The sequence below is a fragment of the Carettochelys insculpta genome, chromosome 19 (assembly GCF_033958435.1).
Source record: "Carettochelys insculpta isolate YL-2023 chromosome 19, ASM3395843v1, whole genome shotgun sequence".
NCBI lineage: Eukaryota > Metazoa > Chordata > Testudines > Carettochelyidae > Carettochelys > Carettochelys insculpta.
The window spans coordinates 3,978,367-3,992,144 of NC_134155.1; the positions used below are offsets into that span (position 1 = coordinate 3,978,367).

General features: G+C 44.4%; 1 protein-coding gene across 2 annotated transcripts in view; it reads left to right on the plus strand.

The window, feature by feature from the left end:
- The first annotated feature begins 111 nt into the window (after positions 1-111).
- The window catches only part of LOC142022928 (transient receptor potential cation channel subfamily V member 2-like), a 65,571-nt gene continuing 51,904 nt past the window's right edge, over positions 112-13,778 (plus strand). The window contains exons 1-4 of one of the 2 annotated variants that reach the window (XM_075013265.1): positions 112-5,569; positions 6,840-7,001; positions 7,735-7,976; positions 9,663-9,778. The gene's annotated coding sequence lies outside the window, so the exon portion shown is untranslated. The remainder of the gene's footprint in view (positions 5,570-6,839; positions 7,002-7,734; positions 7,977-9,662; positions 9,779-13,778) is intronic. The other variant, XM_075013266.1, reaches the window with a different exon arrangement.

Sequence of the window (13,778 nt, forward strand, 5' to 3'; positions counted from 1 at the left end):
TTGCACTTCTCAATCCCATATGGAGGTTGGGGAGGGGTGGGGGCTCAACTAAATATGCTGTTGAGCTTGTTTTCCATAAATTAGAATTGTGCAACTTAACATCTAGGGTTAATTTGTCCCATGTTACAGACCATTTATTGATGTGTTTAAAACTAGTTTAACCCTTGTGTTCACAAACTGGTTGCTTTTCGCTATCGACAATTTAATGCCTTGTGCTCCTATGCAGAGATTACGAAGTTTTTTTCACTTCCACTATATAAAAAGACACTGCATTCCCTGGGCTATATCTAGTGCTGTTGCTCACACTTGGTCTTTAAGATGGTTGTCTTGCTGTTTTTTGAGATGGTTTCCTTACTGGGAATGGAAGTGACAGTGTTCTCAATTCAGTTTCTGACTCTAACAATAGCGTTAAACTGGTACACTGGAATTTTAATTAGTGAAGATTATCAAACCACTCTGAGCTGCAGAGCATTAAACATGAAACTTGTCTCTGGATTTGAGCAGAGACTAAATCTTGCAGGCTTTCTAAGTGTAAATGCTGCTAAAAGTTTTAATTGTATTGCATATTAGACTCCAGGGAGGTGTCCAGTAGTGGCTTTAGCTTTAATTAGGTATTGTGGCACAGGATCAGGTCTCTGATTTGACACTGGCAGTAACAGGTGTTCAATTAAAATATAAACTCATCACTCCATATAGACTTAAATGATTTCTGTCCCCATGAGGAAATTTGAGCTCACCTTCCTTAGTAAACAGCTTAAACTAAAAGTTCATTTGTTAATGCCCATCTTTGCATGTCTGCCAAAGTGAAGTTTTTCCCTGTGTCTTAAGTGGGTTCCAGCCAATAAAGCTTATGTCCAAATTGGCCTCCAAGGTGCCAGGGGCTTTATTAAGGCTGTTGCCCAAAGTGTGGCATGGGTACCACTGGTGGTACAGGGACATCATGGGGATGTGATGGGGAAAAATGAAGATCAGCACTGGGAGAAGGTGTAGTGATAAGGCCACAGCCTCAAAAGGGTTAGGTGAGTGGTTCATATTAGCAGAAACACTGCTTTAGTGATTAAGATCAGTTGATTCCTGCTAAAAGGCTTCTGCTTCCTTGGGATAAGTGTAAGCACACAGCTACAAGCAACAGAACATGATTAAAACCTAACATGCTGGAAGCCTAGTAGGATAACTAAACCAGATTAGTAATTAAAGATTTAAATTTAGCTTACATGTTGCTAATCATTAATTTTTAAGCTAATACTTTAAAAAGTTACAGTAACATTCTCACTGCTGCAATCTGGGTTTGGAGTCTGCATTAACAGCTGCAGTTAATGTGTCCCCTCAGTTTTCTTCTGGGTTCTGGAATTTTTCCCTCAGTCTTCTGTGGTTCTCTTGTGCTCTAATACAATAAACTCATTAATGGACTAATGGGGGAAAGAAGGGGTGTCTAATACTAAGTCTGTTAGCTGAATGGTTTACTGTATGAGGTAGTGACATTCCTAGCCCATCAATCACTCCTGTCTTATGCCTCATTGCCCACACACCACCTTCCCAGTCACTGGGAGAGGAGCTGAATGTTGACCTGGCTCCTTCCACTTGCTTCAGCTCTGAACAAAGCACCTGCTAGCTCAAAGCTGCCCAGGAAGAGTAGGGCTGCCCCCAGCTTGCTAGCAGGCAGCAGCCTCAACACCATGGCTGCTGCTCAGTGCTATTGTAGGTAGTGGCAGCTGGGCACTGACATTCTACCTGCATGTGGAACTGCGGGAGGAGAGCTGCTGTACCCTGCTGCAGGCTATCTTCTCTGGCGCCAGCTGCTTTGGCAACTCCTCTAGCCTTGGCAGTGGCAAGTCTGGCATTTGTGGGGTGGGAAGGGCTGGTTGATGGGCCTCTTATTTCCAAAGACTTATATGGGGGCCTGTTAAACCAAGGGTTTGCTGTGTAAACTTTGCATGCATTCCCAGCTAAAGTACCAGTCCTCAGCTGGAGGAAACCAGTGGGGGCACTTTGTGGCTCAGTTTCTTGTACTCTGTGAACCCACTGTTAATCCTTATCTTTTCTGTTAGATGCCAGTTGGTGACACTTGTTTAAAATTTGAGGATGCCTAGCCACCAGCTCTTTTAATAGAGGCTACAAAACATGTATCAGGTGCTTGGATCAACAATTTTGAGATTTTCATCCTTTTCTAGATTCATATACCCTAAACCCAGAAGGGAGCATTGTGGTAATTGGACCCTTTGTATAACATAGCCCAGATAATTGCTCCAAAAGCAATTCCTAGCTCATAACTTGTAGAAAAGCATCCAATCTGGATTTTTTAAAAAACAGCAAGAATATATAACCTGGTAAATTATTCCAATAGAGTAATCTTCATGGTTTAAAATGTATGTCTGTCTTTGCGTTCACCTTCCAGCCACTAGATTTAGGTTTAATACACCCATCCCTTGTTTAACTAATACTTTAAAGTACTTGCTAAAACAAGGGACATGTATACCCATCTATGTTCACTGAGTGAACTTCCCCTGCTAATAGGAGCACACTGTGGGGTGCCTAGCTGGCAAGTGGGGAGACCTACAGCTGGCTCTGCTCCAGCTGCAGGGTCCCTGGCCAGGGAGCAGGGACACCTGCAGCCCCAAACTGCCCCCCAGGCTTAGATTCTCTGCTTCCCCCCGCCCCCAAGCTATAAACAGCCTCAGCCTTAGATACTCCTTGTGCAGCCTCTTCACTGGGGCTGCTAGGCTGGGTGTCTCCCCCAGGCGTCCAGCTTGCAGCAGGTGCAGGTAGTCCATGTCTGACGATGTCTTGAATTTGCACAGGTTTATCAGTTGCAGACTCGTATTGGGCTGAGGAGTCCAAGCTTTGAATGGCATGGGTGTTCACAGTGGGGGGGGCAAGGGAAATGTCTTGACTCTTGGTATGACTGCTGCTGTTGCTTTCTTCCTCTTTGTTTCTTTGCATGTTCTCAGCAGGTAACAGTTGTTAAGATGAATTAATTCCAATGTTAAGCTAAGCACCTAGACATAAGGTAGTTGCTATCTCTAGTGACACCTGCCTGAGGCAGCAGTGTAACGAAGCTATTTAAAGTTTCTTCAACAGCCACATGCAGCATGGAACTGCCTAGCGGGAAACCCTTAACAAATCTTATGGTGACCCATGTTTGGGTCCTGACCCTTAGGCTGGGAATCCCTGCTCTACATACATATGCATACACTACATCCTATTTCTGGTGCCAGATGATCCAGTAATCAGAAAAGTACCTAAACTCAACTGGTTTATCAAGTTACAAGTGCTTGGAACAAATTGGGGATTTTTATGGGAATTTAGTGTTACTCTTAATTTTTTGCTTACAAGCAGAAATTTGGGAACCAATTGAGCTTGTATAGCAAGGGATGAGAGTATCCTTATTTTGCGGATGGGGAAACTGAGGTGTAGAGATGAGATTATTTGTTCCAGGTCACCCAGCAGAGCCAGAATAGAATGTGGGCCTCCCCGGCTCTAGTATAGCTTGCTAGCGAGTAAGTAATGCTGTCTTTGGAACTGCAGACTTGGATGTGAAAGGAGCATTATACACAGAGCTATTCGCTTCTCTAGTTTTATGTAACTTTTGTCCCACAGTTCTGGAGAATGAATCTGCATTCCACTGTTGGTCATAAAAACAGAAATATTTCTCCTGAACTGTTAAAGTTACAAGAGAAACGGCAACATCCTAAATCAAGAGTAAACAGCTTTAAGAGATTAGTTCACTGTCTTCACTGTGTTTCCCTCTGAAGACTCAGCTCAAAGATGGAGAAGGGACAGCTTTTGAAAGGGTTCTCTGAGCTGTGTTCATTCTCATCAGTGTCTAAATACAAAGCAAAATCAGTGCTGTACCTGCTAGGGATTTTTTCCTCTATGGGTAACTAGTAAATCTGGAGGATTGGAAGGAATTAAATTAGTTCATAATTGTTCTTCTGTAATGCCCTTCATCCAGGTATCTTAGAGCATGTACAAATATTAAACTTCATAACCACACTGAGATGTACTATACTAATTATACATGGAGAAACCCTATTTGACTTAAGACATATACACCCATTTTGCACATGTGCAAACTAAGGATATGCCTTCACTAGAGGCTGGTTTTGTTGACACAGCTGGTTTTTTGTTAACAAAACCTGGGGAATGTCCAAATTCTCAAGGCATTCTGTTGACAGTAAGTTGAAAGAATGCAGCACTTTTGTCAACAGTCTCATCCTGCTCCCCTTGAGGCATAATGCCTCTGTGACAAAAAGCCGGTCTAGATGTTCCAGATGCCCTCTGTTGGCCAACAGGTCTTCTAGGACACTGAGCAGCCCTGTCTGCTATTCTTCCAGTTTGTCATTCTGTTGATAGCAGCTGGACAGTCTGGCCACTCAACAGGGGATGGCTCTTGCAATCTTTTGACAGAAGTTTTGTTGGAAAATTGGCTTCCAACAAAAACTTATGTTGACAGATCTCTGTAATCTAGACAGCCTCAGGTATAGAAAGGATCTATGACTTGCAAAAATGTATGTACAGTAAAAGCTCGGTTATCTGATGCCTGTATAACTAGTACATTCAGTTAACTGGCATGCTGGTGGGCTGGCAGCCATGGGATTGGTTACTTGCCCAGAGCCAGCAGAGCAGTACTGAATGCTTGCTCCATGGCTGGAGTGTGGAGAGTGGGTGTGGTTGCCTGCTGCCCAGCTGTGGGGCAGAGTAGGATTGGATGCCAGATCCAGCTTGGATATCTGGCACATTTTATTATAATAAAGGTTTTACTGTAGTGAGACAGGATTAGAATCCAGGAGCATTAAGCTCTCTTCTCCAGCCACTATCAAAGACTCACTTAAATCAAATAGGGTTTCTCCATTGGGCTTGAGGGATTCCACTGAAAGCGTAGAAGAAATGGGAAAACGGGTGCTAATCAGAATAAGCTAAACAAGCAAATTTAACAATTTTCTGAGGATTATAAACGGTTGCTGTGGAAATGATTGTCACAAATGGAATTAAAAAATAAGGTGCAAAATAACAAAAGCTTAATCAGTCAAGATTTTATTTTCATTGCACGAGATGATGAGAGTAGAAAAAATAGATTGTATGCGAGTATCAACATTTCTAAACAGAACGTTCTTAACGTGAACCGTTATGGGTGCCTTATGACCTGTAATACCTAGTGGTATCCATTTGAGTTAATTTTAATACACTCAGCTCTTTTATTACTGTTTTCTCCATGAGTAGTAGTAGTAGGCATCCTTCAGTCTGCATAGACTATGGATCGTGCCCTTTAAAGTTTCAATTGAGGACTTCATTTACAGCGTCTATTGTGACTATAAAGACCCACACAAGAGTGACAATCCTTGCTGCATCTCTTGCAGATGTAGTGGGTGTCTGGCAAGTCCTGTTTTCTCCATGAGTCTCTCGATTTCAGCTTGCAGCACATTGATCTGTGTCTCTGCCTTCCTCTATATTTCACAGCACAGTTGTTTCTCTTGGAAGATGAAGTTTGAGATGGCAAAAGTGAGTGAATAGTCCAGACATCAAGAGCCATTTCTGTCTTTTGGCATTTAGTTTACCAATAGTGGCAAAGGTCAGTGAAAATTCTATTTGAATGCTACAAGAAAACAAGAACAGAAAACATTTCTACAATTGAACTTGCATTTGTAACCTATGGGAATGAAAAATGTAGTGGACAGATTTTGGACGTTCTTGCTAGGTGTTCCATAAGGGAAGCCTGGAAGCATTCTCATTAGACACTACATAAAAATTAGGCCTCAGCAACTTGTTAAATATCAATGGCATTTTTTCCAAATGTGGAAGGGTTAACCATGATCTAGGGGTTCTAGTAGATCACAAGTTAAATATGAGTCAACAGTGTGATGCTGTTGCAAAAAAAGCAAACATCATTCTGGGATGCATTAGCAGGTGTGTTGTGAACAAGACACGAGAAATCATTCTTCCGCTCTACTCTGCGCTGGTTAGGCCTCAGCTGGAATATTGTGTCCAGTTCTGGGCACTCCAATTCAAGAAAGATGTGGAGAAATTAGAGAAGGTCCAGAGAAGAGCAACTAGAATGATAAAAGGTCTGGAGAACATGACTTATGAAGAAAGGCTGAAAGAATTGGGCTTGTTTAGCTTGGAAAAAAGAAGATTGAGGGGGGACATGATAGCGGTTTTCAGATATCTTAAAGGGTGTCATAAGGAGGAGGGAGAAAACTTGTTCTTCTTGGCCTCTGAGGAGAGAACAAGAGGCAATGGACTTAAGCTGCAGCAAGGGAAGTTTAGGTTGGACATTAGGAAAAAGTTCCTAACTGTCAGGGTCATCAAGTACTGGAATAAGTTGCCAAGGGAGGTTGTGGAATCTCCCTCGCTGGAGATATTTAAGAACAGATTAGATAGATGTCTATCAGGGATGGTGTAGATAGTGGTCGGTCCTGCTGTCGGGGCAGGGGACTGGACTCGATGGCCTCTCGAGACCCCTTCCGGTCCTAATGTTCTATGATTCTATGATAATATCCAGGCTACATTTCATTTCAAATACAGGTTGAACCTTTCTCATACAGCACCCTTGGGACCTAACCAATGCCAAACTAGATATTTTACTGAGTCACAGGAGGTCAATAGTGTCTAGCAGCATTACCAACACTTCCATTGTTTACTGTTTTTTTAGAAAATATTTAGGGGTAAATTAGACCTTAATAACAGCTCAGAACACTCTCAAACTTTTTGGTACCAGGGAAAGTTGGCCACACCCATGATAAGTGTACATAACCAAAATCATGCTGGACCAGAGAGTTCTGGACTAGAGCATTTTAACCTATGATTGTATGTTGCTAACAGTAAATAAATTCCTTCCACAGCTTCATTTGGAGAAAATTTTCTTCCCCTCACAAGAACTTTGTTGTGTGGTGCTACTGCTAGAGATTGACTGCTTTATCCCATCACATCAAGTCTGTTTCCGTGAATGGCTAAAGTGGCGTCCTGATATATTGCAGTCTAAAGCCAGTTCAGATTTTTCAGAAGTAAGCTCTGTTGAAATGCAAAAGATTATTGCTGAATTATAACTGCTGTTATTGGGTGGATGAAGTGGTAACTACAACTCTAGTTTGGCTCATATCCTTTATCAGCCACGCAGTTCCTCTTCCTCTCCAGTTTCTACAAACTAGAACTAGGATGACCATGTTCCCCAGGCTAAATATGGGACACCCTTAGGGAGGTATGCCCTGGCCAAAACAGGACAGATGGTCATGTTGAGTCACACAGTGGCTTCCCTGGGGGTGCACCACCCTGCTGGGTGGGGGGTGCTCCCTGGCTGCTGGAGGCAGCTGCAGCTCCCCGCTCTCCCATGCCTTGGAGTGCTGGGAGTGGGCTGCCGCCCCATGGGTGACCTTCCTGTACTGGTGCCGGTCCAGCCCCTGCAAGTAGCGGGGAGCCCGCTGCAGCAGTGGTGGTCAGTTTCCCCACTCCCGTAAGTGACGGGGAACGAGAAGCCAGGTGGCAGCTGTGCTGGTACAATTCGCCCAAGCTGCAGGGACTTGGGACCTAGGGAGCAGCCATGCCCATGCACTCCTGGCTCCTGGTAGCTGTGCAAATACAGGGTAGTTAGTACCTTTGTTAAAATAAAATGGGGTGCCTTCCTGGGGCCCTAAATATGGGACTGTCCCATCCAAAACAGGACGGATGTTCATCCTAAGCAGAATATACTGACTTATTAAAAAAATAAAAAGTGTTTCCACTTGTCCTCTTGCATCCTAGACAGAGCCTCAAGTATATCTTTCCTTCCTCCTGCAATTTTAATTCTTTCACTGCCTCTGAGTCTCATGGCTGGCTTCAAGGGAAATCATGCACCTCGCTTTGAAGGTGGATTTTCTTGTTTAAATTGTTTCCTGATCTGCTCCTGAAGAAGTTGGAGAGAGAGAAGCTTTTTAGTATATACAAACCTCAAAGAAGACCTGAAGTTAATGTGGAGTTGTGAACATCAAAAGAGCAGAAGTCAGGTGAGTTCAGTCAGGGAGGATGTGGCCCATTATCAGTAGCTAATGTGGAGGTGTGAACATCCAGAGCACAGAAACTGCTTTTGTAATTGGCCAACCACTCCCAGTCTCTGTTCAATCCTTGGTTGATGGTGCACTCATGACAACACCCTTCCAGTCTGATGGCTATAGGCGTGGGCATCTAGTAGCATGATTTTCAACTTGATCTCCTTATGGGCACTTGCATTAAGTAGTTGCACACCACTGAGCTGAAGCAAATTAATGTATTAGTCTTCCTAAGTACCTTTTCTCCTGAAAGGAAAGAAGTACTCTGTCTTACATCACCTCATCTCTTAGGCCGTTTCTACACTCACCACTTTCTTTGAAAGTGGCATGGTAATACACGGCCTGAAATATGCTAATGAGGCACGGATGCAAATTCCCTGTGCCTCATTAGCATATGGTCACATGATTTGGAGTCCAGAGGACCATTCTTCCAGATTCCACGACACCATGTAGAAGCGCAGCCCTGGGGCAGCTTTCAGAAGGAAGTCCTTCCGGAGGCCCCTTCTTCCCAAAAGTTTTTGGGAAGAAGGGGCCTCCGGAAGAAGGACTTCCTTCCGGAAGACCCCCCAGGGGCCATGCTTCTAAATGCCATTTTGGAGTCCGGAGGAATGGTCTTCTGGACTCCAAATCACATGACCATATGCTAATGAGGCATGGCAAATTTGCATCCATGCCTCATTAGCATATTTCAGGCCCTGTATTACCATGCCACTTTCAAAGAAAGTGGCCTGTGTAAAAACAGCCTTAGTGTATTAGTGATATACACCACTAACTGGAAAACATTTAGGAGTTAACAGTTCAACCACCCACTATGAGTCAGATGCCTTGAGTTTAGATCCTGACACTAAGTATGTGCAACAGCAACAACTATTGGATGTGTGTGTGTGTGCATATGAAGGAGTTGTGCATGTATTTGGGTTCCACAGCTCAGCACCTCTAAGAGCTAGTAGGAAATGAATCATAGAACTGAACTTACCACATACATGCAGTGCTACTTCTGTTTTGCCGTTTCCATGTCCCTTTAGGACAATACAGTGCTGGGTGCAGCTTAAAAGAAGCCACTGTTCAGCAGAGCAAATGCGGACTCTAACTGAAAAGCACAAAATGAATTTTGTTTAAATTCTCAATTTATCCCATTTCTGTCTGAGAATAAAATTTCTTCCTCCAACCGTGCCTGGGGAAGGGTGCCTACAATTCTACATTAATTTGGTTCCTGGAACATTTAAGAAGCCTCAGACTGGGAGGGACTTCTCATGAATACAAATGAGTAAATAAAACTGCATTTAATTATGGTGAAAGAGACAAGATGGGGCAGGGAATATATTTAATTGGACCATCTTTTTCAGGTCTTCTTTGAGCTTTGTGTATACTTGACAGCTTGTCTCTCTTCAACAGAAGTTAGTCCAATAAAAGATATCACCCACCGTCTCTCTCTAATATCCAGGGACCAACACAGTTATACCACTTTAATTCTGATTGTTCTGCTAATGCTAGGTTTAAATACAGTAATGAGTAAATATTAGGACTTCAGCTCAGTCATCTGCTCAGCAGAAAGCATTAACCTGAGAAAACTACTTATAAGTGGAGCATGGGAGGCTACCAGTGGATGGTGCTAAAGTTTTCTTTGTTAATGATTGTATTTAGGGAAGGACTCTCCAGGAGAATGGGGAAGAGGGAGAGCAAGAGAAACTTGTGAAGTCAATGGTAGAGACAGTCTACCCCAAGCTCCATCCACCTCCAGGCCATATAGGAAATGACAGGTAAGGTGGGTAATCTGTTTTAGTTCCAGGTATAAACTGGGGAATCTTTGCTACATTGTTTGCTATTCATAGAGTCTGAATAATAATGAAGCTAGAAGGACCAGTTCATTGTCTGCAGACAATTCTCTGGCTTTTAAACTCTTAGCCCAGTGCTCTTGGGTTTGTGACCTAAGCAACCTAAAAAAGCTTTAATTTCCCCTTTTGCTTCCACTCTCTTATTTAAAATTTACTGAAAAGAAAAAACATACAACTATTCCCAGGATTATGCAATAAGCTCTGTGTAGGCATCTGCCTGCAGGCAGCGAGTTGCAAGATTTAAGGCAAAATCTAATTCAAACTTCTCCCACCTCCAATCAGCTTTACAGCTGTTTTCTAAAAGTTAGCACACAGTACTTGGTGGGGGGTCCTACATTGACTCCAGCAGAGAGAGTCTCTTATGGCTCACAGCTGCACAGGTGAAATATGTTGATATAATAAGGGGAAAAACCAGGAGCCAAATGCTGCAGAGAGCTGTAATTGTGGCTCACATATAGAAGCAGGAGATCTAAAGTTAGCAGCAAATAGACTAAGCCAGGGCTCTAAGGAGGTGAAATTAGGCACTAAGCTTAGACCATTTTCTTTTTTTCATTGTAACACATCCAGGACTTTCGATGGTTGATGGCTTAAAATCATTTGATAAAACTTGTTCACTTCCAGCTCCTTCTAGTAAACACTTGAGAGAAAAACATGCTCTGCACCCACTCTCATGTATGGTGGCATGCCCCTTGGAAAAGTGTAAGCATGGTTCCTTCTGTGTGAGTGTAGGAATGTGTAGTTGTTTCTGACTGAAAACTGCTCTTGATGCCTTCCCCTCCTTGCTGCGCTGACTGACTAATAGCACTCCTAGATCTGTACTGCTTCACTGTGTATGTATGGTACATTCAGGGCCATTTGAGATGTTAAAGGCAAGAGTGTGGAGCAGTCTTGGAGTGAACTACCCATTTTAATAATCACAGATCTGGCAGTGATATAGAGAAATCCATGAGTACTATATAGTTTTATCTTCTATTATCTCTAAAGATAACTCAGAGCCCTGGTAAGAAAGATCAGCCCAGTGATATGTGGGTGACAGTAATGCCCATAAGAGCCACCTTGTCTGTCTTCTGTCCCGAAGTCTGTTTTTTGGATGTACTGGTACTTTATACAAGTAGCTCTAGGGATGCAAAGCTATGTAAAGGAAAATTAAAGGAATACAGCATGTGTCAGCTCTCTGAAAAACATGCAGAACGAGCCAGACAACTGCATCAGTTCCACAGACATGCTAGATATGAATCCAGAGTTGATAGAAGTTCCATACAGAATATGTGCTGCTTCATTTGCATATGTAAATATTTAATATTCTGGATGTAGAATTTGCTAGCAAAATTTCAAATCACTGGTAAACAGAGGTGGGAAAAGTATGCAAAATTACTCAAGTAAAAGTACAGCTGCTTTCACTTCTGGATACTTAAGTACACTCAAGATTAGGTGTGTACTTTTACTTAAGTAATTTTCCAGAGGAATACTAGTGACTTGTACTTAAGTACACCCCCCAGCAGCTATTGTTTTACTCAAGTAAATTTGGGTACTTTCCCCACCTCTGCTGGTAAACGTATGTGCTCTTTTCAAAACATCAGTTATTGGGGCTTCCAGTCTGGGTAGCCCTCAGAGCATTTGTTCACCAATTTCCTCCTCTACTGGCAGGGTAGCATTCCCATGTTCTGCATATTGTTTGTAAGAAGTGTGCCCGAGTATAGTGGTAATTTTCCTCTCAAAGTTGCTGCAGCCTATATGGAGGAGTTGCATGTGTTGTGCTCTTCCTCATGGAGATATTCTTGATCTGAGGCCTGGCTCCACCATAATTTGGGGCAGGATCTCTCCCCAGACCTACCTGCCATCCTGTGCACTCACCCCACTCGTGCTTTCTCTGGGATGCCTGCTGCCCTCGGACAATTTAAAACATCCTGGGGGGCCCCCACCCACCAACACTGGGCTTGTAGCCAGACTTGGCCAAAATTTCGAAATGGTCATGCTAATGGCCAAATTGGAGGATACTAATGAGGTGCTGAAATGAATATTCAGTGCCTCGTTAGCATGCTGCTGGCCGTTGCACTTTGAAAGTGCCACGGCTTGGCTACACAGGATCCTTTTCAAAAGGACACTGCAAACATTGAAATCCCTTGATTCCTATCAGCTGATGAGGAATAAGGGGATTTCGAAATGTGTGGGGTCCTTTCGAAAAGGACTCTCTATAGCCGAGTCGCGCATGATTGAAATGCAGCACTTTCAAAATGCCATGGCCAGCAGCATGCTAATGAGGCACTGAATATTCATTTCAGCGCCTCATTAGTATCCTCCGATTTGGCCATTAGCATGGCCATTTTTAAATTTTGGCCAAGTGTGGCCACAGGCCTGGCAGTGCAGCGAATCTGGAGTGACTTCTGGCCACTCACTCATCATGGCTGTGGACGTGGCCCTGAGGTGTGTTTGTGTGCATATCCATGTGCTGCTCCCAGGACTCCGCAGTAGTGGCAGCACATGGATAAATGCCACATGAGCCACAGGGACATGCTGGGAGCCACACAGAACGAGCGTCTGGAATCCACTCTAGACTCGTGCTGCTGCTGGTGGTGGCAGGGGTCCTGGGCTGTTTTCAGGCGGGCCAGCAGATGCATGGTTGTAAAACATGGGGGGCAGATGGGGCCAGGGTTGCATATGCAGAAGCAGCAGGTGGGTGGGAGCACACAGAGTGCCTACCTCTCAGGAGCTGCTGCCAGAGGGGTGTGCCCCAGGTAAGTGTGGCACTCTCCATCCACTCCTTCCACAGCCCCTTGCACATCCCACTGCCTCCCAGAGCCTACACATTTTCCCTCAAGCCCCCCAAACTCCCATTCCCTCCCAGAGCCTTCACACTCTCCTATGCCTTCTCCTCCTGCTCCAGAGAGAGCCCACATCCAGCACTCACTGTCATTCCAGAGCCCTAGGCAGCTGTGTGTGTGTGTGTGTTGGGAGAAAAGGTGGCTCCAGGCATTCTGGGCACCATGAACATTTTCTGAAGACTTGCTGCTCCCTGCTAGCTGGTTATGTTGTTCTTGCAATACTTCTTTTCAGGTGCAGTGCTTGGGGAGGATGTGGTCTCCCCTTTGTTTGGGATCATGTATTGGAAAGGTGTGTCCGTCATCTCTGTAAAGCTGGTGGGAGGTTCTCTGAAGAAGTGTTTTCTGACCATGGGTGCGTCTACACTAGCCGGCTACTTCGAAGTAGCCAGCACAACGTCGAAATAGCATGCGTCGCGTCTACATGCGCCATGTGTTATTTCGACGTTGAAATCAACGTTAGACGGTGAGACGTCAAAATCGCTATTCCCATCCGAAGATGGGAATAGCGCCCTACTTCGATATTCAACGTTGAAGTAGGGCGTGTGTAGATGATCTGTGTCTTGCTACTTCGAAATAGTGGGGTCCTCCATGGCGGCCATCAGCTGAGGGGTTGAGAGACGCTCTGTCCAGCCCCTGTGGGGCTCTATGGTCACCACATGCAGCAGCACTTAGCCCAGGGCTTCTGGCTGCTGCTGCTGCAGCTGGGGGTCCATGCTGCATGCACAGGGTCTGCAACCAGTTGTCGGCTCTGTGGATCTTGTGCTGTGCAGGGCAAGTGTGTCTGGGAGGCGCCCTTTAAGGGAGTGGCTTGGGGCTTTGCTGGCTGCTTATTTCGACGAGGACCGCTTATGTGTGTGGACGCTCCACATTTCCTTCCGGGGCGGCTCCTTTCGATGTTCACAGTCACTACTTCAACGTTGAACGTTGATGGCACCAGCCTTGGAGGATGTGTAGACGATATGCATCGAAGTAGCCTATTTCGATGTCCTAACTTCGAAATAGGCTACTTTGACGTAGTGTGCTAGTGTAGATGTAGCCCATGAGTAAGAGTGTGAGAGGAAGGCCAGGCAGGGCAAGGGTTAAAGAGGGCTTGTTGGCCCAAT